Source organism: Chenopodium album, chromosome 11 (assembly GCF_948465745.1).
Source record: "Chenopodium album chromosome 11, dcCheAlbu1.1, whole genome shotgun sequence".
Lineage (NCBI taxonomy): Eukaryota > Viridiplantae > Streptophyta > Magnoliopsida > Caryophyllales > Amaranthaceae > Chenopodium > Chenopodium album.
In genome coordinates, this window is record NC_137844.1 from 18,897,229 (window position 1) to 18,923,364 (window position 26,136).

At 37.0% G+C, this 26,136-nt stretch overlaps 1 non-coding gene across 1 annotated transcript; it reads right to left on the bottom strand.

Moving 5' to 3' along the window:
- Positions 1-24,764: 24,764 nt before the first annotated feature.
- On the bottom strand, positions 24,765-24,870 carry LOC145569596 (small nucleolar RNA R71). Its single transcript, XR_014096184.1, has one exon. It is a non-coding gene; the product is annotated as a small nucleolar RNA R71 (small nucleolar RNA).
- Between the last annotated feature and the right edge of the window lie 1,266 nt (positions 24,871-26,136).

A 26,136-nucleotide genomic window follows, 5' to 3' on the forward strand; every position in this document is an offset into this window, starting at 1 on the left:
AATAATACATCGATTTGTTTTTTACAAGACAATACATTGATTTTATAGTATCCCTGGTGCTTATAATTTTTGTTACTAGACGAGTAAGGTACTATACGTATCTTTTTTGTTTGAATTATTGATGGTTTGATTTATCGTTTGTTGTTTTTTATTTAATTATTGTTGTGATTTATTACGTTTAGGGGTGGAAGTTCGGTTTGTGGTGTAGTTTATAGTCAAACCAAAACCAAACCATATTAATAAGGTTTAGGATTTTTTAAATCGCACCGCACCATATTATCATTCGATCCAAGCAAAACCACACCATTTTTAATTCAGTTTTCAAATCAAAAAATTAAACCGCACCGTAGGTTTTTTGGGCCTAGTGCATTGAACTTTGATTTGTAAGTTTTTTTGGGTCTGACTCAACATAATTTGTTTTTGGCCTTATATAGTAGAATTTAAAATCATATTTTTACTATAACTTAGATATGAGCTCATATTTCGGTATGGTTTTTGTTTTTTCGGTTTTTCAAATCCTTAAACCAAAACTAAACCATATTAATTTGGCTAGAGATATTTCAAACTACACCAAACCATATTAACAAAAAAAAAAAAAAAAAAAACCAAACCGCATTACTAATTCGATTAAGGTTGTGGTTTGATTTGGTTTTAAATTGAAATAGTTTGTTATGTTGTTGGTTAAAAAGATAGCTAAGGTGTTTATAAACTGGGGTTGAATGGTTAATTAAATCCTAAAGTCACATGTACTAGACATAAAACAATACGTATTCAAGTTACGATTTATGCAAATTTGCAACATGGTTAAAGGTCAACTGTTACTTAAGCAACTTCTTAAGAGGATATACTTGCATGTATATGAACCTAACTAGTTTTTGCCCAGGAGATGCCCTATTCATTGTTTTATTAAGAAAAATATCAATTGTATATTTTGGCATACATTATTGAACATCAAAATACATTATTCAATCTCCAATAACCCAAATTTTACATATGTTTAATTTATTTGTTAAAATGGTTCTATATCTTCATCAATTGTCATACATAAAAATAATCCTTAATAAAGTAAATATATTTTGTGGTTAATAGAAAAAACCTTTAAAATTGCTATAAACTTTTAGGTTACATATTTTAAATATTTATGACCTATATATAAGAATTTTGAATGAGTAAATGAAAGAAATGAGATTAATTTTGTAATCAAATTGTTGTTGACATACTCATAAGTTGACAATTAAAATTATAGAATATATGAAAATGGATAACTTTTTTAAATATGATCTTATTGTTATAAATTGTGTCATTGGAGTGGTGGTTAAAGCTTATCTTTATTGAATGAGAGGCCATGGGTTCAAATATCATTGCTAAAAAATCACAATTTTTTAAAGTGATGTTGAAACAGTGGTAATTAATTGCATTACGACATAACGCCACATAAGCAATGGCAACACGTGGCGGGATTCCATGTCTTGCCATTGAGTTTTAATAGTATACTAGTTTTTAGGCTTGAGCCATTGTTTTCATGATTGAAATTGTTATTAATATTTAATTTTGAAATAATGTTAAGTAGTATTATAATAGTTTAGTGGCTAACATGTTAGAATTTAAGGTTAGGGTTGTGGGTTCAAATATTGTAAGAACCATATTTTTAAACATATGGAGAAAAACTTGATTAAATGAGGTGAGTGTCACGCAAGTGGTAACTAGGGTTGAGCAAAAATATCTGAAAATCCAAAAATCCGATGATCCGATTCGCATCTAATCTGAAAATTATGGATATCTAATCCGAAATATAAAAAAAAATCGGATATCGGATTCCAAATTATACCATTATACCATATCATTTTTTACATGTTATAACTTATAACACATACCAAACCCTAAAATTTACGACCCCCAGTATAAATCCCCCAGACCCCCCCTGCCTCTCTTCCTATCTTTCTCTCTCAATCACCTCGGCACCTCCAATATTTTCCGCTTATTCACTATTCAGACCCCACCAAAGCCTAAATCATTTTCCCTCATTTAGAATTCCACCCTGCCTCTCTTTTTCTTCTCTATCATCAACCTCTAACTTTATCTTTCCTCTTCTCATCTAATCTCAAAGTTCAATCTCTTAGATTCTTTAGTCTCCTCCATCGACAAGCTTATCAGTTTCTCACTCAATCATCGCTGCTTAGTCCTTACAATTAGCACCTCACTAGTTGTTCTCACTCATCACGCAACTCAATGGCATGTCGTCCTCTACCTTCGCAAGCTTGCGGCTCCGCCTCACTACAATTTGGTCAGCTTGAAAAAATAATGGAGGCCTAATAACTCAATTTGGTATTATTGTATAAATTGCCATGAGTACATACAAGTATGTGGTAATTGCATGATTTGGGGTTTAATTCTCTTGAATAAAAGTAAATAATAGTAAATAATACATATCATGTATGATAAATAGATGATATAATCTTGCTAAGTTGATTGTTTATGAATTTTGATGTCATGTGACAATACAAATTTTGTTAAATTTTATTTATTGAAGATTTTTTTCTTTCAGTTGGTAAATTAATGTCAATTGGTTCAAAAAAAAAAACCAATTCGGGTAGTGGATATCTGAACTATCTAATCCGAAATATTCGGATATTCGGATATCCGGATATCAGATATCCGAATATTTTAGATCATATCGGATATCTGATATAAAATTTAAGAATTTTTGGATTCACATATCTGATCCGAAATTGGATTTCGGATTGGATATCCGATCCGTGCTTACCCTAGTTAAAATTAAACTTGTTTACGCCTTTAAATATATATAGTATAGATATTAATTGATTTGATTGGGTTAATTGCAATTGGTAGATTTATGTTCAAGGTTCAATGTAGTATTGATGACATTGAATTATTGTTTGTTTTTGGCCCATATTGAAATTCAAATAGCTTCTTCAATTTTTTTTTAAGAATTGAAATTCCAATAAAGGGAATTGCTTTTTGGCCCAGATTGAAATTTTAATACCTTTAATTTTTTTTCAAAATTGAAATTCCAGTAAAAGGTAATTGATTGCAATGTTCTTTTAGCTAGGTTATGTCTTCTTTGTATTTGAGTGATATTCTTCTTAATATTTGTCAACTATGTTGATGTTCTTCTTTGTATTTCTTTATGTAGGAGAATGACGAAAAGGAGATATGGAGATACGTCACATGGTACTCGTAGGATAATAAGTTTTATTAGAGTTTGTGAAGAATCATCTACTACAAAGGATGAGAAGAAAAGAAAAATGGATATGATGATTATTGTTATGACATTTCTAAACAGTATAATTCCATTGAAGAAGGAGGCAAGACTAAAGAGAACAATTCCGACCGAAGTAGCTCTCACACTTCATCTTATAAGAGGAAAGTGAAAGACTGAGAGAAAAGGAAAGAGTCTGTGAGCATTTTCGACTGAAGTAGCAGTTTCGACCGAAGTAGCATTTTCGGCCAATATAAAGTGAAAAGGAAATTATCTCTCACACTAGGAAATTTCTGATCGAAGTAGCATTCCGGCCAACATAAAGTGAAATATAAGGGTAAAGTTAAAGACAGAGAAAAGGAAAAAATTTGTGAGAAAAGATAATGTAGGCTATAAGAAAAAGACAAGGTCGGTAGCCTAATTTGGCTTTTTAGTTTGGTTGGTTAGATTGTGTAGTTTTGCTATTCTTATTTTGTTAATTACTTAATATATGCAGTTTGGTGAACCTAGCAAAGGAGAGGTTGTAAAGGCTAAGTATGCAGTTGTTGCTACATTAGCTAAGAAGTGCACTAAGGTAAGGTGTATCTTGTAAGTAAATCACTGATTTTATATTTAAGTCAAAAATTAATTGATATTTTTAATTACTTAATGATTACCTATGTTTGTTTTGAATTCATTTTGTGTATGTAGGCTCCAAATGTGATTTGTCGAGTTGATATGTTTTACTCTAGGGTAATCCAGTAGCAGAATCCAAGCAAGGAAGTTAAGGTAAAGTTGACGGGTTTTAGAGGATTATTGTAGTTGAAGTTAAATTATTTGCCAAGGCAGATATGTTATTGGATAATGTCAAGGATCCAAAGTGGGGGATAGATTGAATTTGGTGATGAAAAGGTAATGTGGTTGGCCTTATTGTAACTTTAATGTATCTTGGGATTGCCAAAGGAAGATAAAGAAGTTCCTAAGAAGCTAGATAGGGATGATCCTGTGATGATTCAGAAGTTTGTTGATATTATTAAGGATGATAGGGTTGGAGGCTATGATGATGATTCACTTTAATTAGAGAAGGCAATAAGGGTTGTTACTCAAGTGGAGGATGAGGATAGGAATGCATTGCCGCTTGTAAATAATGTACACATAGAAGATGCAGTTTAGGACGACTTTTCTTATTGTTGTTTTAGGTTCCATACCGTGTACCACAACAAAATGGAGCCTCTTGGTAAGGAAGTTAATTATTACCAGCTGTTACAATTACTCGGCATGCTGCTAAGTATGAATGGTGCACCTTTGTGTATAATTGGTTAATAGATTGTGTCAAGGCATTTGCAGATAATTCTGATGAGACTGGGTTTGTTGTAGGTTGTGGTGGTGGCTCGCTTTTTTTTTTACTGGTAACTTAATTTAGTTTATTTAGTTGGATGATCTTTGATCTTTATTCATAAGGTTTATAATATTGTTGTTCATCTTCATGTTTATTGCAGGTCTTATACCATGACCATTTTCATTGTCCTCCTGTTCGTTAGGGTATTTTACAAAGGATAAAGGTGTGGACTCTGGCTGAAGTTTCTAAGGCATTGAAAGAAGAAAAGCGGAGGACATCTGATGACTATAGAAAGCTAAAGGTTTATCTTTCTGCATTTTCTCTTATCGTTGTAATTCATTTTTTTTATAGCATGCACTAAAAATGTAACACTTTTTGTTTTAGTCTGTGTTAGTTGCATATGTAGATGAGGAACATTCTTTGTCATGTAAGAGATTCGTCTAGGACAAAATTAGTACATAAGTTGGCTATTGGGGTAACATAATATATATGCAACTGAATTCAATAAATTCAAGAAGTGACAGCAAGATGTTTGAAGTTTCTATCTTTGTTCTAATAGGTCACTTTAATTTTTATTTTTGTAATTTCAGGTAGTCAAGCTATTGACGCCCCAATTGGAAAAGATGGTCTCTGATGATGTGAGGAATCAACTTCATTATTCGAGGAAAGACTCTAGAAGAAGCAAGTCAAGGCACTTTGTTTGAGTCATATATGATTATGAGGAGGAGATAGAGGAGCATGAGGACTAACCACTTCATGAGTATCGACCTCTTGAGGACCCACATGGACCTCAAGAGGAGAATTCACATTAGGTCCCGGTCTAGGCTACTAAAGACCCTCTTGGACATCCTCATAACCCACTTGGACCCCTCGAGGACCTTGAGAACCCACTTGGTCCTCTCGTGGACACACTTGGACCTCGGGAGGAATCTTAAGAGGACCTACCACATGAGTCCTCACCTATTCAGGGTTCTTTCTCACGTCATAAGTACGTCAAGAGGAGCTAATTGACAAACATTGTGAGCTTCCTCGAGAGGACTCGATCTCGAGAAGGAGAAGGACCATGGTCTAGCATACTCGTGAAGACACTCCGCCACAAATGGGTGAGCCGAGTAAGGGGATAGATGTACCTGTGGGCCGTAGGATTAGGGAGCAGAGAACTGTGAAGGCCATCAAGGTCATGTTGATTTTCGTAGCTCTCCTAGACAATTAACTTTGGAGAAAAGGTTCCTAGATTTTGTACATATATGGAGGCAAATATGGAGTGGAAGGTAAGAGCTTGTTAGCTTTCATTGAATTCCATACCTTGACTTGTCAAATAATGATTTTTTTCCAGTTTTGTTGTGTTTTTGTCGTTTTCTGAGATCGGTTATGTTTGTTGGTGTCTTTCTTGTTTATAAGCCCTTGTCCAGCACTTGTTGAATGCAATGGTGTCGATGCCACCTAGAAAGATTTCTACCATGCATGTTTTGATGGCGAAGGAGTGCATGACTAATGGCTATGTCCGTATGGCCTCTAAGATGTACACAAGATGATGGAAAGTTGAGTAATTCCCTGGAAAGAGTTGTCAAGTCCTCATGTAACCTGACTTTCGATAAATGTTTCCTGCCCTTGTAACATATATAACTCTAACCTAATCTTTATACTTTTTTGTTATAGATTCGAGCCACTTTTGTCATCTTCTACCAATACAAAGTTGCCTTTTGATATTGTAGGGAATATTTTAAGCATCACACACTTGAGCCCTACTGTGATCATACACTTAAGCATGGTGGCGTCCAAAGGGAAGGAAGCTAGAGCAAAAGAGTCACCAAAAAGTTTTAGGAACTTGTAAACCATTCACAGGGTGAAGGTTACACCCCTTTAAGATCCATGAGATCGCTAACTCCATAATGGTCTGGAACCATGACTGGATATTCGGGGAAAAAGGTACAAATACAACCTAAAAGAGATTGAACCTGCCCTAAATATAGGCCTCTACTTTGTTCTTCTCATATTCATGTATGCTTTCTAACTAACATGTAATCAATATATTAATCCTAAACTTGTTTAATCTATGGTGATTGAATATTAATGCACAAACAAAACTTTTATTGGCGATCACTTGAATTAAAATCACATTAGCCTAAATCAAATTATTAATTATCTTATTAAGCAAGATTTCAAGTACAAATTCTCTGTAAACCTGCAACAGAGGGCGTGATCAAGCAATAACAATAATATCAAGCAACATAATAATATATTGATACAACAAATCATCATCATAATCTCCATCTCTATAAAGCATGATAATATTATCAAGATCCTAGTCATGATACTAACAAGATTAATAACAAATCCTAGCATGTCACTAAACAGTAAAGATCAAAGCTTTAACCCTAACATGATACTAACATGATAGAAAAAATAGGAAGCAACCTAAACATGATACTAGAAAGCAATGAAAGACATTGTAACATGATACTAGGAATTAAAATAATCTAAACATGCTTTCTATAAAATAGAGCAATGAAACAACTTACTTTATTGCCTCGTATCTCTTTCTATTAAAACTATACACACGTTAGTAACTTCAAGGAAAATATTAAATCAAAAAATTAATTTATATAATTGAAATAGGGATTTGGGACCAAACCATCAGAAATTATCAACCTTTCACGCCTAGGGCAAAGGCAACTTCGAACTTGGTTAGGGGCATCTAAGACTCGTGAATGCGGTATTGTGTTTGTAAAAAGGCTAGGCTTAGAAAGAGGGAGAAAGAACAAGCTTCTAGCATAAAGAGAGAGAAGAGAATAGAATTAGATGATTGTTGATGATTTGAAAACGGGGAATAAAGACCCTATTTATAGAGAAAAACATCCGAAAACGATTAGAAAAGATCGAATTCGATTCAGAGTGAAACTACTTCCATTGCAGCGCGACAGTGTCCATCGCGGTGCGATGGAGCTGTCGTTTCGCGATGGTGAACCCGTTAATTTAAAACCGTACTGAGTCCTTAATCTAATTAAATTAGTCTAATTCACGTCCGTACTTATCCTTTAAAATCAGATTTAATCTTTAAAACACTTGTTTTATTCCAAATAAAATTCTTTATTTTCTAAAAAATATAATTATTAATCCTTAATCCACTAGAATTCAAAAGAACCTTCTACATTATTCTAGTAGATCAAAGTCTATCCTAACGATTTTAGGAATAATAATTAATGGGCCCTCCACTTGGTCATTAGGCCATATAAAACCATTTTCTGCCCAATTTAATATTTTGGCCATAATTTCCTCATTATTCATCTGAATTGGGCCTATAATATATTGTTGGAAAGCTCATTTCGAGCCTAATTTAACTAAACCATTATTGGACCCATATCATGGACCAAACTAAACAGGACTGGACATTTTCCATAAATAGAGTACGAAAAGAAATATTTTCGAAAAAAGAAAGAAGTATTTTTATTAAAACGACCGTATCACAAGACTTTTCACATTTTACCTTGTTCGATAATCAATGACGTGAAAGATATTCATCACTGGGTTTAGTTTTTGGGGAGACACAATCAGGTGTCTACAAAATCCCCCACTTTGACTGAGTTTGGAGAAACATAAGTTTCGAAAACAAAAGTCAAAGTAACGATAGGGATGTGTAGACACCCAAATGTGTCTCCCCAAAAACAAACACAGTGATGAATACCTTTTGCGTTGAATGATAATCGAACGGGGTGAAAGTGTGAAAGGTCAAGTGTTGCGGTTGGTTTTTTATTAAAATTCTTTCTTTCTGTTTTCGAAAAACAACTCTATTTTATGAAAACAGCCAACCCAGTTTAGTTTGGTCCACGACAAGGGTCCAATAATAGTGTAGTTGGATGGGGCTTGCAAAGAGCTTTCCAACGATATATTATAAGCCCAATTCCGATGAATAATGAGGAAGTTATGACTAAAATACTAAACTGGGCCCGGTTTGATCTTTACATGCGGCCCAATGATCTAGGGAAGGCCCGATGTTAATTATTATTCCTAAAGTTATTAGAATTAATTATAGTCTTCTAGAATTCTTTAGAAGGTTCTCTTTGATCCTAATAAGATTAGAATTAATAATTATATTTTGATAAAGTTCACGTGACAGACCCTGTCGCCTGGCGACAAGGTCGGTTTTGCAGCGACAGAGTGGAGTTTTATTCCTTATCAAATTCTACCTATTTCCGGACTGTTTTCTTATAAATAGGGTCTTGAACCTCTGTTTTTATTCATCTACAATCAATTATCATCACCAATTTTCAGTCATCATCATCAATCATCTCTCTCTAAACTCTCTCTAGCTTTTCACAAACAAGATTCCGCATTCACGAGATCTAAACACACCTAGCCAAGTTCGAAGTTGCCTTCGCCCTAGACGTGAAAGGTTGTAATTTCTGAGGGTTGGTCCCTAATCTCTATTTCAATTATTTGATTTGATTGTTTGATTTTATATTTTCCTTGAAGTTACTAACGTGTGTATTTTGTTATTAGAAAGAGATATGAGGCATCCAAGTAAGTACTTTAATTGTTTAATTGATCTTATGATATAGAAATCATGCTTAGATTGTTATTTTGGTTCCTAGTATCATGTTAGGATGCTTTCCTTAGTATGATATTTAGGGTGATTTGCTTATATCAATTATGATTTCTAGGATGCTTCCTATTTTCTTTTCTAATAGCATGTTAGTATCATGTTAGGGCTAAAGTTTTGATCTTTGATGTTTAGTGACATGCTAGGATTTGTTATTAATCTCGTTAGTATCATGCATAGGATCTTGCTGTTATATTTAAGCTTTATTATTAACATGATTATAATTGTTATGATTATTGTGATTATTATGTTGCTTGATATATTTATATTGTTATTGCTTGATCACGCCTTTTATGCATGTTTAATGGGAATTTGTACTTATAATCACGCTTAATAAGATAATTAATAATCTTGTTTAGGCTAATATGGTTATAATTCAAGTGATCGCCAATAATAGTTTTGTTTGTGCATTAAATTCAACCAACATAGATAAATAGGTTTAGGGTTAATCTGTTGTTTGCATGCTAGTCATAAAGCGTACATGAATACGAGAAGAATGAAGTAGAGGCCTATTATTAGGGCAGGTTCAATCTCTTTTAGGTTGGATTTGTACCTTCATCCCCGAACCCCATTTGGTTCAAGACCTTTTGGAGTTGACGATCTCCTGGATCGTTAAGGGGTGTAATCTTCACCTTGTGAACGGATTACAAGTTCCTAAAACTTGTTGGCGACTCTTTTGCTCTAGCTTCCTTCCCTTTAGACGCCACCATGCTTAAGTGTATGATCACAGTGGGGTTCAAGTTTGGGGTAATGCTTGAAATATTCCCTACAGTTTTTGGCGACTCCACTGGGGAGGATTTCTATTTTAATTCCTGAAATTTATTTCGGCAATGATTTAAAATGAGTGGATGAGACTCGAAAGGTTCTAAGTATTTCATGTGCGTAATTTTGATTAGCATTATTGTCATATGCATAAAAAAGGTCCTCATTGGATAGACCATCCGAAATGAGTAAAAAACATAGGATTTTTACACGTAGGAAACTTGTGAAATATCTTTCACAACTAGAATTGAAATAATACTGCGAAATCTGGAAAACTCTAAGAACGTAGATACCTGCTGAGGCATGTAGGAACTAGCGTCTAGAAAACAGGGCTTGTCGCCTATAAAGTGCTTCTGTCACCTGGCGACAGGGGTACTTTTGCGGCGACAGTTCCTGTAGTCTGGCGCTAAGTTCTTCCAATGCCGAGCCAGAACTCTGCCTTCTTGTTTTGACCATTTCTAGCACTGTTGGCTCGATTCTACTTCCTGATTGAGTTTTTCTCACTTTTCTGAAACCCATATGTGTTCTACATATGGACATAACCCTCTGGGGGTTCACGCTCCATCTACCCAATTGAACGCTCCTGGCAACGACGGGTACATTCGAGTCTGTGAATCCACCAAACCGTGGAAGCAAGTTTTTTTAACTTGCGGGGTCCCATCCACTCGCGCCAACCCTTCCAAAGGTAAGGCTTCCACGCGGTGCATCCGGACTCATAACCATGGACCCTCTTTGACTAACCCATATCCTGAACTTTAGAGAACTAGAGCCATGGTTAGGTTGCAAACTCATTGCATCATGTTGGGACTATTTGAACTACTTGTGCATTCTTTGCTTGTGCATACCTTATATGTGCTAACCGTTTGTTTGACTTGTGTTTAAGTCTAAATAAACCAATTAATGAATAAAAAGGACTGTGTCTAAGCTAATTAATTAATTAATTAATTAATTTGACTAATTAAAGACTAATAAAGTAATTAATCTGACTTAGTACGACTTTAGGCATGTCCCCTTAAAGTAAGCTTACTGGAAACAGTCCCAGATTAATGTTCCAGCAATGGCGCAGGAATTTGGGCTGTGGCGCCGCAGTTTACTGCTTGTCGCCTGGCGACAGATTTGTCGTTTGGCGACAAGCTTTAAACTTAGGCGACAGTTCTGTTGTGCCGGCGACAGTCCAGTTTCTTACTCGAGTCATCACGACGAGTCTAATTAAACAGTCTGCTAATCAGTTTAACCAATTTTGATGGCTTTAGCCATGTCTAAGTCCTTAATTGAGTCTAGACACTTAGTCCCATGGTCATACACAAGAGTCAAAGCATGTCACCTACACTCACTAGTGTTAGCACTCACTTTATATAGTCACCATGACCATATCTTAGGTTCATGCATGAGTCGGTTTTTCTCCGTCATTTGAGTTGGGGGCACATTCTATTCCTAATTTTTTCATATCTCTTCATCTACATAATCTTTCCATTCTCTACATGCTTTCCCCATATCACAATATTCATTCTTCCTACCTTCTTCCATCCATTGCATGTTGAATAGAGTTGAGTCAAATAATTAACCATGCATATCCCTTAATTTCTCTTTCTACAGTACTTGGTCAAAGAGAGAAGAGCACTTAACCAAGACAACACTTTTGATAAAGCATCACTTTTTTATAAAACAAAAGGGTTGTAGTAATGGCCGGCGAAAAGGAAATTTTCTTAAGTAATATTAGTGAAAGCTCGTCAAGCCTGGAAGAGGATGTTCAGGAATTACGAAATACCGTTGTCATGCTTATGGGTGAAATAGAAGGATTAAGAGATTGGATAATGGTTATCGAACAACTTTCTCATTATCAACACCATAGAGGCCATGATCACACTACCGAAGGACGTCTCATCCTCAAAGATCGCGTCAAAGACCTCATTGATTCGAGTCTCCTTCATGTTCCTCCGCGCGACAAGAAGGCCAGGATTAGTAACGATAACAACAGTGGTTGTAAAGGAAAGAAGAACGACTATCCTTCTTCTTCCGAAAACACCTACTCTAGCAACAGTGTTGGTACTTTCGACATTAATGAAATCTTAGCCATGGATAATCGAAGATTTAGAAAGCAACTAAGAAAGGATTTCACCCCTATTGGAATTAGCTACGATGATGCTTTAGATTGATTCCATGCAAAGAAACTCATTATTCCTATTGGACCCATTCAAGATCCCCCACTTGAGAAGAGATTGCCTAGTTGGAACCCAAATGTACGCTGCAAGTACCATCAAGGTAGGGGTCATACTACTAAGAGTTGTTGGAAGCTAAAGGAAGCAATTCAATATTTGATCGACAATAACAAGCTTCCTATACCTCCAGTCGGCAAGAAGAACGAGTGATGATAAGGCACAAGATAAGAGGCGAGCTTCAACGACAAGATTTCGTGACCTCTTTTTCTATTTCTTTTTTATTCCTTTCCCCAATAAGTCTAGCAATAGGCACCTTCTTCCTTAGATTTTTTTTATTATTTTGTATGTTTCTTTTCTCCCTTTAATAAAATGAGCATTTGTTTCCTTTCATGTGATCATCACATTGCATTGCATTAAAAAAAAAAAAAAAAACGTCGAACTAAGCATAAGGTATACCAATGATTTGAGGCACCCCTTGTAGCCACATCATATCACCTTTCACCCTTTAAAAAATATATCCTTTTTTGATAAACCACTTTGAGCCTCGTCTAACAATAGAATTGTCATTTTTCAACCCATATCTACCTAACCTTGGGATGGGATGGTGTGCAACTTATGCAATTTTCAAAGAACGAAAGCTTGAGTGATTTTACATAAAACTCAAAAATTCAAAAAGCAAAAATGATAAAAGTGTACAAAAGGGCAAGTATTCCAATGTCTTTGACATGAATATGTCTTTGATATGAACACGTCTCAGATTGCGTTTCTTATCGAGTGCTCAGTACCGTGCCTGAGAAACATGAATGCCAAGTGAGTGATAGACCGCATGATCGGGATTGCCCACACTCATTAAAATAAAAAGAATGCAAAAGCAAAAAATAAAAAAATAAAAAAATAAAAAAATAAAAAGAGTTAAAACACTCAAGCATAAAAATACAAAGATTTAAAAGCAAGGTTGCACACCTTGGGGGCTTATCTAGGGTCTTGAGCCTTTATCCCTTTCTTCTATAACCTTTAACCTAACCACGTTACAACCCTTAAAAGAACTTTTTGAGGTATACACACTTGTGCGAGGTTCGGCTAGAGCTACATTCGGCCTGATTCCTAACGAATACGTAGGCAACCTCACATTGGGGTGCGGCCGTAATAAACATGCATTCATATTTACATTGATCATATCAAAGGATCTCCAAATGCTCATCCCTATTCATTTAGAGCTAGACTTGGGGGCTTGATCCTTGCATTATTAGCTTACCCAGCCTAAGAGTCACCACCATTGGACTCTTTTCAATATTTTTCCACGCACTTAGCCCTTGCGGCCTAACTTTAGTGCCAGTTTCACACACTACACAGATACATGACCAAATAGTCTTTCCCTTAGGAACCATTCGTCATGAAATCTTAACACAACGTTGGAGCATACTTTGTCATAACAAAATCACTCATCACTCATCATTGCATCACAAAGTATGAAGTGCTTAGCCTCCGTGCCTAAGTTACCCAAATACTTTCATCATTGAGTCAACAATTGAGATAGCCTAGGATGAGTTGATCCTTGCACCTTGAGAGATAGTATCAAACAACATTTGACTAAGCTCATTCAACATGCACCATCAAAAACTTCTTCCTTTTTGCGTCTTTCTTTTTCGGGAGAAAGTCGGTACCCTCCACAAAAATGACGGAAATTTTTATTTTTCTGCATTTTGAGTCATGTACATATCAAGCTTCATGAGTCAACACTATGCAAACACGAGTCATGAGTCACACGTGTCATTTCACTTCGAGTCAAGTCAACCTCGAGTCAATCACAGCGAGTCAAGATTATACCTTGAGTCGTGTCAAGTCAATGAGTCAAACAACACTAAGTCTTAGGTCAACCCTAAAGAAAGATAAGCAAAGTCCTATAGTCAAATATAAATGCAGGAGCATCCCAACAAGCAAGAACATTCCCGGACTTTTTCGAAAAATCGCGAATATGACACATGAGATTCTTCCAAGATGAGAGGAGTTACATAGATCAGTAAATTAGAGATGAGGAGCTTTAATTTACAAAAGATTTGAGAAGATAGCACGAGATGGGCGGTCTTCAACAGCATTCGCTAAGATTGTGGAGGTTGTCACCATGATTTGAGAAGATAGCACGAGATGGGCGGTCTTCGACTGCGTTCGCTAAGATTGTGGAGGTTATCACCAAGATTTGAGAAGATAGCACGAGATGGGCCGTCTTCGACAGCATTCGCTAAGATTGTGGAGGTTGTCACCAAGATTCGAGAAGATAGCACGAGATTGGCGGTCTTCGACAGCTTTCACTAAGATTGTGGAGGTTGTCACTAAGATTTGAGAAGATAGCCCGAGATGGGCGGTCTTCAACAGCATTCGCTAAGATTGTGGAGGTTGTCACCAAGATTTGAGAAGATAGCACGAGATGGGCGGTCTTCGACGGCATTCGCTAAGATTGTGGAGGGTTGTCACAAACAACTAAAGATGGCTACAAGCAGAGTTATCTTCGATGAAATAAGAGGCAGCTACAAGCAGAGCGGTCTTCCAACAAATGCAACAAAATCGGTTACCTCCAGAGACGTGTGCTCGACGGTGCAAGATACGCGTTTCTTAACTCTTTTGTCTGTTTAACTAACGCTAGTTTGCAGGTATCGGCGTTACAAGAATGATTTAGGATCGCAGAACGTTCTGAATCATTCTCCGTCCCTATCGCTACTTTGACTTTCGTTTTCGAAACTTGCGTTTCTCCAAACTCAGTCAAAGTGGGGGCTTCTGTAGACACCCAAATGTGTCTCCCCAAAACCAAACCCAGTGATGAATACCTTTTGCATTGAATGATAATCGAACGAGGTGAAAGTGTGAAGGGTCAAGTGTTGCGGTTGGTTTTTTATTAAAATTCTTTCTTTCTGTTTTCGAAAAACAACTCTATTTTATGAAAATAGCCAATCCAGTGTAGTTTGGTCCACGACAAGGGTCCAATAATAGTGTAGTTGGATGGGGCTTGCAAAGAGCTTTCCAACGATATATTATAAGCCCAATTCCGATGAATAATGAGGAAGTTATGACTAAAATACTAAACTGGGCCCGGTTTGATCTTTACATGCGGCCCAATGATCTAGGGGAAGGCCCGATGTTAATTATTATTCCTAAAGTTTTTAGAATTAATTATAGTCTTCTAGAATTCTTTACAAGGTTCTCTTTGATCCTAATAAGATTAGAATTAATAATTATATTTTGATAAAGTTTTATTTGGAATAAAATATTATTTTATGAAAAATACGGTTTCAGTTTTCATACGGACTTTACAAATCGATTTTGATTCATATGTGGACTCTGTGTTGAAAGCGCGTAGAAATCCAGGCTGTCGCCAGACGACAGGCCTGGCGACAAGGTCGGTTTTGCAGCGACAGAGTGGAGTTTTATTCCTTATCAAATTCTACCTATTTCCGGACTGTTTTCTTATAAATAGGGTCCTGAACCTTCGTTTTTATTCATCAACAATCAATTACCATCACCAATTTTCAGTCATCATCATCAATCATCTCTCTCTAAACTCTCTCTCTCTCTAGCTTTTCACAAACAAGATTCCGCATTCACGAGATCTAGACACACCTAGCGAAGTTCGAAGTTGCCTTCGCCCTAGACGTGAAAGGTTGTAATTTCTGAGGGTTTGGTCCCAAATCTCTATTTCAATTATTTGATTTGATTGTTTGATTTTATATTTTCCTTGAAGTTACTAACGTGTGTATTTTGTTATTAGAAAGAGATACGAGGCATCTAAGTAAGTACTTTAATTGTTTAATTGATCTTATGATATAGAAATCATGCTTAGATTGTTATTTTGGTTCCTAGTATCATGTTAGGATGCTTTCCTTAGTATGATATTTAGAGTGATTTGCTTATATCAATTATGATTTCTAGGATGCTTCCTATTTTCTTTTCTAGTAGCATGTTAGTATCATGTTAGGGCTAAAGCTTTGATCTTTGATGTTTAGTGACATGCTAGGATTTGTTATTAATCTTGTTAGTATCATGCCTAGGATCTTGTTGTTATATTTAAGCTTTATTATTAACATGATTATAATTGTTATGATTATTGTGATTATTATGTTGCTTGATATATTTATATTGTTATTGCTTGATCACGCCTTTTATGCATGTTTGAAGGGAATTTGTACTTGTAATCACGCTTAATAAGATAATTAATAATCTTGTTTAGGCTAATATGGTTATAATTCAAGTGATCGGCAATAATAGTTTTGTTTGTGCATTAAATTCAACCAACATAGATAAACAGGTTTAGGGTTAATCTGTTGTTTGCATGCTAGTCAGAAAGCGCACATGAATACGAGAAGAATGAAGTAGAGGCCGATTATTAGGGCAGGTTCAATCTCTTTTAGGTTGGATTTGTACCTTCATCCCCGAACCCTATTTGGTTCAAGACCTTTTGGAGTTGACGATCTCTTGGATCGTTAAGGGGTGTAATCTTCACCTTGTGAACGGATTACAAGTTCCTAAAACTTGTTGGCGACTCTTTTGCTCTAGCTTCCTTCCCTTTGGATGCCACCACGCTTAAGTGTATGATCACAGTGGGGTTCAAGTTTGGGGTAATGCTTGAAATATTCCCTACAGGATGGTGAATAATTCCGAACGTTCTGCGATCCCAAATCATTCTTGTAATGCCAATACCTGCAAACTAGCATTAGTTAAACAGATAAAAGTGTTAAGAAACGCGTATCTTGCACCATCGAGTATATGCCTCTAAGGTAACCGATTTTTGTTGTTGCATTTGTTGTGACGACCATCCACAACTTAGGGAATGCCATCGTTGAAGGTGACTTCTTGTAGCCATCTTCAATATTTGCTGTGGCAGTACCTCGCCGCTGCTGATGTTGGGGTTGTGCTTCGCCGCTGTTGATATTCACTCGTTTCTGAACAAAAGAGCCTTTTTTTTTAATGTCCACGCGTCTCTAAACAAAAGAGCCTTTGAATACGATGCCCACGCGTCTCTGAGCAAAAGAGCTTGATAGGATGCCCACTCGTCTCTGAACAAAAGAGCTTTTGATGAGGGATGTTCACTCGTCTCTAAACAAATGGAACTTAGGGGAGATGTCCACGCGTCTTTGAACAAAAGAGCTTGATTGAAATGTCCACGCATCTCTAAACAAAGGGCTTTGATTGAAATGTCCACGCATCTCTGAACAAAAGAGCTTGATTGAAATGTCCACGTGTCTCTGAACAAAGAGCTTTGATGATATGTCCACGCGTCTCTGAATAAAGAGCTTTGAATGATATACCCACGCGTCTCTGAGCAAAAGAGCTTTGATATTTTGTTGAGATCGTTCGGTTGGCTGCGAACAGGAGCTTTGCTGAATGGTTGTATCTTGTAAAAACAAAGATTGCCAAGAGACTTTTCTGGTGTTTTTTCTTAGGGTTGACCTAAGGCTTGGTGTGCTTGACATTATGATTACTTTGACTTGAGGTTAACTCAATGTGTTGACTGACTTGAGGCTGACTCAATGTGTTTTGACACGTGTGTGTAGATTCAACTCGATGTGATATAACACGACATGACTGAAGTTCATTATCAAGCTGAGACGCAATCTGAGACGTATTCTTATCAAAGACATGTTCATATCAAAGACATTAGAACACTTGCCGTTTTGCACAATATTTTTATTTTTTTTCTCTTTTGAATTTTTGAGATCTAGGTAAAATCACTCAAGCTTTTGTATTTAGAACTTGCGTAAGTTGCACACTATCCCATCCCAAGGTTAGGTAGATGTGGGTTGAAAAAAGAAAGGTCTATCGTTAGACGAGGCTCAAAGTGGATTATCAAAAAAGGAATTATATATTCGAAAAGGTAAAGATGATTGATATGATGTGGCTACAAGAGGTGCCTCAAATCATTAGTATACCTTGTGCTTAGTCCGACAATGATTTTTTTTTTTTTTTAAAGATGCAATGCAATGATCATATGCAAAGAAATAAATGCTCATTTTATTAAAATGGAAAAGGATAAAATCTATGGAATAAATCTAAGGAAAACAAAAGGTACCTATGCTAGACTTATTGGGGAAAGGAAAATCAAAAAGAAGAAAAGAAGTCACAAAATCTTTTTGTTGAAGCTCGTTTTGCGCTTATCATCACTCGATCTTCTTGCCAGCTGGAGGGAATGGAAGCTTGTTTGCATCGATGAGGTCTTGAATGAGATTTTGAAACTTGCAACATTGATTTGTAGCATGACCGTTGCTTTGATGGTACTTGCAATAGGAGTCTGGATTCCATTCGAGTGTTCTCCTTTTAGGAGGAGGATCTTGCATAGGCCCAATTGGAGTATGAGTCCCTTAGCAAGGAGTCGATCAAAGGCAATATTGTAGCTCATCCCAATTAGGGTGAACTTCCTTTCTGGTTCTTGGCCTTTAAAGCATTTTTATTGATGCGAATTCCATTTTGATAGGAAAAAGCGGAAGAAGGATTGTCGTTCTTCCTGCTCTTGCCATCATTGTTATTAATTTCGACCTTCTTGTTGTGTGGAGGAACACAGAGGCAATATGAATCAACGAGATCTTGAATGCAATCCTTAAGGGTGAAGCACTTTTCGGTGGTGTGACCATGGCCTCTATGATATCTGCAATAGGAATTTGGATCCCAATTGGGAGACCGTTTCTTAGGTGGTGGATCTTGACTTGGACTGATGGGATGAATGAGGTTTCGACCGTGAAAATAGTCAAAAGCTTCATTATAAGTCAATCCTATTGGTGTGTATTCTTCAATGGTCCGTTTTGCCCGTGGCTTAGAAGCATTGAATTCTTCATTAAATCCTTTATGGGAAGAAGAAGAAGAAGGAAGAGACTTTTCCTTTTTATTCTTATGGTCCTGGTGATGATAGCGTTGTTCAATGACTGACATCCGATTTGCTAGGCCTTCCACCATATTCAAGAGCATGCCGATGATATCTTGTAGTTTTTGAACGTCTTCTTTTAGACTTGACAAGTTTTCTTTGGCATCATCTAAGAAAATTCCTTCATCCTCCTCAATCATGGTCACTTCATCGATAGAGGTTATATAGACTGCCTCGATTATGGGCTTACCTACAGGTGTGATAAGGAGCGAAGGATCGAAGGATATTTGATCTTCTGTGATGGCTAGAACTTCGAAAGTTTTATTGTCATCGATCAGGTCTTGAATAGCTTCTTTGAGTTTCCAACACTCCTCAGTGTTGTGACCCCTTCCCTGGTGGTATTTGTAGTGTTTGTTAGGATCTCACTTAGGCGGCATAGCTTTTGGAACTGGGTCTTTGATGGGTCCCATGGGCATGACTAGTCCTTTGTGGTGTATCTTTTCGAAAGCTGTCTCGTAACTCATACCAAGTGGAGTGAACACTCTTTTCGACCTTTGGATTCGTTGTTTAGAGGTCTTTGTAACATGTACTTCATTAATGGGAGTGGAAGAGAAAGGATGGTCGTTCTTCTTTCCTTTTGCATTATCAACTTTCAAATGGTCATCTTCAATATCAATGCCTACATTGTAAACAGCTTTGAAGGTATTTAAATTGCATTGATATTTCAAGTGCTTTTGGTATTTATCTTGGAGATTCTTAATAAACATCCTTACGAACTCTTTTTCGATAGGGACATCTACCATCTTAGCGGAGGTTTCCCTCCACCTGTTGAAGAAGGAAGTAAATCCTTCGTTTTCCTTTTGCTTCAACATCTCAAGTTCCCTATGGTCAGTTTTAACTTGAATGTTGCATTTGCATCTATCATTAAAAGAGTTTGTTATAGAATCCCAAGAAGAGATCTTCTCTTTGTCCAGGGAGAAGAATCATTGTTGACAAACGGTTTCTAGAGATAGTGAAAACAACGAGTGGAAAGCTTTCCTATCAATTCCCTTAATATTCATTATAGTTTCGAAAACTCTCAAATGGAAGTAAGGGTTATCAGTTGGCTTGAAATTTGGGATGTCATTGGCATTGAACATCTGCGGAAGAATTTCCTTGTCCACCGAGACCCCTTGTGAGCTAATCCCTTAAAATTTGTAGTCATTGGAGATTTTGCTCAAGCTCTCTTCCATTCGCTCAAATTGTTGTTGTTTTGCAGGGTCATTGACTTAAAGAGCGAGAGTTTTGATCATCTCGGTCAAGCTAGCCATGTTTTGCCTTAGTTCATTAACTTCTTCTTGGGATGCCATTTTCTTATCTTTCCTTTTTTGTCAAATTAGTTTATCAAATAGTAATACTTGAATGAAGGTGTTGTCCTTGATTAAACGCCCTTCTCTCCTTGACCAAGTGTTGTGGAAAGGGAAGTTATGGGTACTTATTGTTAATTATTTGACTCAAACTCAATTCAACATGCAATTGATAGGAGGAGATCATGGAAGAATGTGGGGAGTGATATGCATGGAGAAAGCATGTAGAGAGTGGAAAGATGATGTGGATGGACAAAGATGGGAAAATTAGGAATAGAGTGGATCCCCAACTTAAATGACGGAAAGAGCGACTCCTGCATGAACCTAAGACATGGTTATAGTGACACATATACAAAAAGTGTGTGCTAAGATTTGTGGGTGTAAGTGATATGTTCAAGACTCGTGTCATAACCATGTGACTAGAGTCAATTAATGGACTAACTAAAGCTTTAGTTATTAATTAATTGATTAATTAGACTCGGCGTGAGGACTCAGGCAGGAAGCAACGGAACTGTCGCGAAGCGCCAGTGGCCATCGCGGTGTGATAATGTTATCGCGTTGCGATGGACACTTCCGTGTCGCGCCACAGGTCCAACCTTCGCGTCATTACTGATACGTTGGTCTAGGCCTGTTTCTAGTGTTCTATCTTAAAAGGACAAACCTAAAGTCGTACTAAGTCAGATTCAGTCAATTTATTAGACTTTAATTAATTAAGCAAAGTTTTTGTAGCCATTAAATTAGTTTATTTAAACTTATACACAAGTCAAACAAACGGTTAGTGTAAGCACATAATTATGCACAAGCAAGAATGCACAAATAGTCAAGTAAGCACAATATGATGCAATGAGTTTGCAACCTAACCATGGCTCTAGTTCTCTAAAGTTCAAGGATAAGGGTAGTCAAAGAGGGTCCATGGTTATGAGTACAATCGCGCGGAAGCCTTACCTTTGGAAGGGTTGGCGCGTATGGATGGGACCCCACAAGTTAAACTTGTTTCCATGGTTTGGTGAATTCACAAACTCGGATGTACCCTTCGTTGCAATGAGCGTTCGATCGGGTAGATGGAGCGTGAATTCCCAGAGGGTTATGGCCATATGTAGAACACATATGGGTTCAAAAAAGTGAGAAAAACTCAATCAGGAAGTAAAACCAAGCAAACAATACTAGAACTAGTCAAAGCAAGAACGTAGATTTCTGGCTCGGTATTGGAAGAACTTGGCACGAGACAACAGGGACCATCGCGAGACAATAGCCCTATCGCGCCGCGATATTGCTATCCCACCACGACAGAGCCATCGCGCTGCGATGGGCACTGTTTTCTCAGTGCCAGTTCCTACATGCCTCAGTAGCTCTCTTTGTTCTTAGAATTTTCCAATTTTCGCAACGTTTTTTCGATTCTAGTTGTGAAAGATATTTCCCAAATTTCCTATGTGTAAAAAGCCTATGTTTTTTACGCATTACGGATGGTCTATCCAATGCGGACCTTTTTATGCTTATGCCAATAATATCAATCAAAATTACGCACATGAATACTTAGAACTTTTCGAGTCTCATTCACTCATTCTAAATTATTGCCAAAAAAAATTTTAGGAATTAAAATAGAAATCCTCCCCAGTGGAGTCGCCAAAAAATGTAGGGAATATTTCAAGCGTCCCACACTTGAGCCCCACTATGATCATACACTTAAGCATGGTGGCATCCAAAGGGAAGGATGTTAGAGCAAAAGAGTCACCAACAAGTTTTAGGAACTTGTAAAACGTTCACAAGGTGAAGGTTACACCCCTTCACGATCCATGAGATAGCTAACTCCATAGTGGTCTGGAACCATGACTAGATATTCGGGGATGAAGGTACAAATCCAACCTAAAAGAGATTGAATCTGCCCTAAATATAGGCCTCTACTTTGTTCTTCTCATATTCATGTGCGCTTTCTGACTAACATGCAATAAATATATTAATCCTAAACCTGTTTAATCTATGTTTATTGAATATTAATGCAGAGTCAAAACTATTATTGGCGATCACTTGAATTAAAATCACATTAGCGTAAATCAAATTATTAATTATCTTATTAAGCGTGATTTCAAGTAAAAATTCCCTTTAAACCTGTAAGAGAGGGCATGATCAAGCAATAACAATAATATCAAGCAACATAATAATATATTGATACAACAAATCATCATCATAATCTCCATCTCAATAAAGCATGATAATATTAGCAAGATCCTTAGCATGATACTAACAAGATTAATAATAAATTAGCATGTCACTAAATAGTAAAGATCAAATATTTAACCCTAACATGATAGAAAAAATAGGAAGAAACCTAAACATGATACTAGAAAGTGATAAGTGGTTTATTTTACCACTTATTGTGTTGATTTAAACCCAGTTTTGCAATCTTTTCCCCTCTTTCTAACCCGTTTTTGAATGAAAATTTCGTATCTCGGCTTCACCCCCTCTTTGTATGTGTTTTTCCATGTTTTGCAGGTATTATGTCTCAATTTGAAAAGCACTCAAATCCTAGAAGGATGTTCAAGGCTCGAATCAAATTAAAGGAGAGCCCGCTCTAGGAGGAGCGAGCGCTCCTCATCTTAAGCCACATTTTGCCACAACACTGAAGCAGGGAGGAGCGGGCGTGCTCCCACCTTGGAGCGGGCACTCCTCCCATTGAAGATAGTTTCTTCCATATGCTGAGAATAGGGGAGCGGGCGTGTAGAGCCTCTGGAGCGGGCGCTCCTCCCCGATGTTTTGAATTCTGACTTTCTTCTAAAGCAAGCTGGAGAGGGCGTGCAAGACTTAGGAGCGGGCGCTCCTCACTGGGAATCCGTTCTTTCTTGACGGATTAACCTATGTAATTCAGAGAAAATAAATACTTCCCCTTTAGCTCATTTGTAACTTGGACAGCAGTAGCCTAGTTTTTAGAAACTCCTCTTAGTTTGAAACCTTCCTCTTAGTTAATTTAGCTTAGTTTTTATCAATCCAATTATTGTATTAGTGGATTTCAAGAATCACTCTCAAGATTTGGCACTTTGTAATCAACATTTCAAGCTTCAATTAGAAATTTCTTCAACCTTCTTCTACTTAATTTCAGATTTTATTTGGTATTTGCATCTTACCTGAATCCTTTTAGTTCTTGATAATTTGTTGTTGGATGATAGTGAATTCAATTGTTAACCACTTTTCCCCAATTATTGAAGTAGTTAGAACCCTAATACTTGTTTGCATGTTGATAAATATGAGTTGTGAGTAGTCTTCTTGCTAGGGGTTGGATGAAGCTTAACCTTTTGGTTTAGTTATGCAAATGTGGGAGAAGCATTGATGTTTGTATTGCAATTAAATTGATTGTATGAGATTGCTTGTTTGTTCTTCATGATAGGATTAGCTACCCTTGACTTAGGAGCTTGATAGCGTGATATGCTTAGTTTGACATGGAAATGTGAATTGAGCATGGCATTACTTATTGTAATTTGATTATGTATCTTCTATTGCAAAACTAATGAGGAATCTAAGTTTAGTAGTGTGAGTTGTTTTCTAATTTAATGAGGTTGATCTTACATATAGTCCTTGCTATATCTTGCCCATTTTACTCCCCGTTTGCCTAATTGCCTTGATTGAGTGGATCCCATTCCCTAATGTCTTTAATCCATCGTTTTAGAACCATAGTTTGTTTGTCTACTTGACGAACCCCCAATTCACCAAAGACTTTGAATTAGCTTAATTGTTAAGATCTTTAGCAACCCTATCCTGTTCCGTGTGGACCGAACTCTTACTTGTCATTATGCTTGGTTTGTAGGATGTTTGTTTATAAGTGTGTTTGATTGAATGTGGAATGTGCGTCGTTGCCGGGGAGCGGTGTTCTTGATTGTTAATTGATTACTTGAGTCTAGTTCACCATAAAACAACAAAAATTCAAAAAGAGTGTGCTTCTTTTTGGCTACATTTGTGGCCTTGTTACTAATTGCAATTGTTGAGAGTGTATGCGCAGAACTCATAATAGGATTTTGGTGCCTTAAGATCCCGAGATTGAGCAAACCTATAGGAGGAGAAGGAGAGCCGGTTCTAGGCCATTAACTACTACCCCAAATAGGGAGGTCAATTTCGAGGAGAAACAAGAGCAAATGGGTGACGCGGATCCACCACCTCAAAGACCTTTAAAAGAGTTGGGAACTCCGGGAGCTTATAGAGCTTCAAGTGGCATTGCTCTGCCCGTTACTCAAGCAAATGATTTCGAAATTTGGCCCGTAATGATAAATTTGATTGAAAGGAGGCAATTTAGTGGAGCAAAACATGAGAGCCCTCTTGCACATTTGAACGAGTTTGAAAAATATTGCAACACGATCAAGGTAGATAGGGTAACTCAAGAATTTGTGAGACTAAAGCTATTTCCTTTCTCCTTGATAGGAAGGGCTCTTGAATGGCTTGAGAAGGAGGTAAGGCCTAACTCCTTGAGAACTTGAGACGAGGTCACCACGGCCTTCTTAGGGAGATTGTACTCTTAAAAGAAGACGGCCGAGGCAAGGGCTTTGATCCAAGGTTTCCGTCAAAAGGCTAGTGAAACCATATACGAGGCATGGGAAAGATACAAAGAATATCAAAGGGAGTGTCTTCATCATGGCATTCCGTCATACCAAGTGCTTTAAATTTTCTATGAGGGCTTGAGCCCACAAGGAAAGACTAGCTTAGATGCGGGAGCGGGTGGCCGATCATGAACAAAATGGAGGAGCAAGTTATTGAAATAATTGAGGATGTGGTGAGACACCACATGGATTGGCAAGAAGGAGAAAGGGAGTCCTTAAGCAAAGGAGGAAATGCGGTTTACTCCGTCGATCACCTCAACGCCATCAATAATTTGACGTCTCAAATCGCCAACCTTGGCAAAGAGATGACATCTATCAAGGTGAAACTTGAGACCTCCACTTCATAACAAGAGCATCCCTCCCAATATAAGGGGAGAGGTATGAATTCTAACTCTTCTCCTTCTACATCTAATAACATGCCACATGGGTGTTTATTTTGTGAAAATTGTGGGTCATATGACCATGATACCTCTTCTTTTAATTATGATTCCTAACCTCAACCCCAATCTGAAGATGGTAATGATAATGAAAACGAACAAGTCAATGCCTTGTCTTATGATAATAGACCTAGGAATGACAATCAAAGATACTTACCACCTAATCGAAGAGAACAAGGGGAAAATTACTACAATCAAAGAGGAAATGATTATGATTACCATAACCAAAACCAATGGGGAAATAGGAACCAAAGGGACCAAAATCCCCAAGGTAACTACAACCAACAAGGTGATTATGGTAACCATAACCATAATAACCAAGGGAACTATGGGAATCAAGGCCAATATCACCAAGGGGGGAACTCTAATAATAGGAATAATTGGAACAACAATAACAATAGAGGTTCTTCTAATCAAAATGCTTCCAATTCAAATGTGAGAGGTAATAGAGCTCCCCAAGATAACTACTATGCACAAGCACCACCTAGTGGGTCTAACTTAGAGGAAATGATGGAGAGTCAAACCAAAATGTTCAATACTTTCATGGCCTCTAGTGACAAGAAATTTAGTGAATTCATGACCCATAACAAAATGCTTGAAACACAAATTTCTCAATTGGCCAATGCTTTAAAATAAGGGACTAGCACTTCCAAACTTCCACCCCAAGGACTAGATCCCTAGAGGGCCGTTAATGTATCAACTAGGAGTGGTAAGGTGTTGGAAGAGAGTGTCCCTAAGAGAAGCAATGAGAAAGTGAACATGAGTGAGCCTCCCCTTAAGAGTGATTTTGAACAAGAAAGAGAGAAAAATCATGAGAATGAAAAAGAAAAAGAATATGAGAAAGAAAAAGAATGTGAAAAAGAGAAAGAT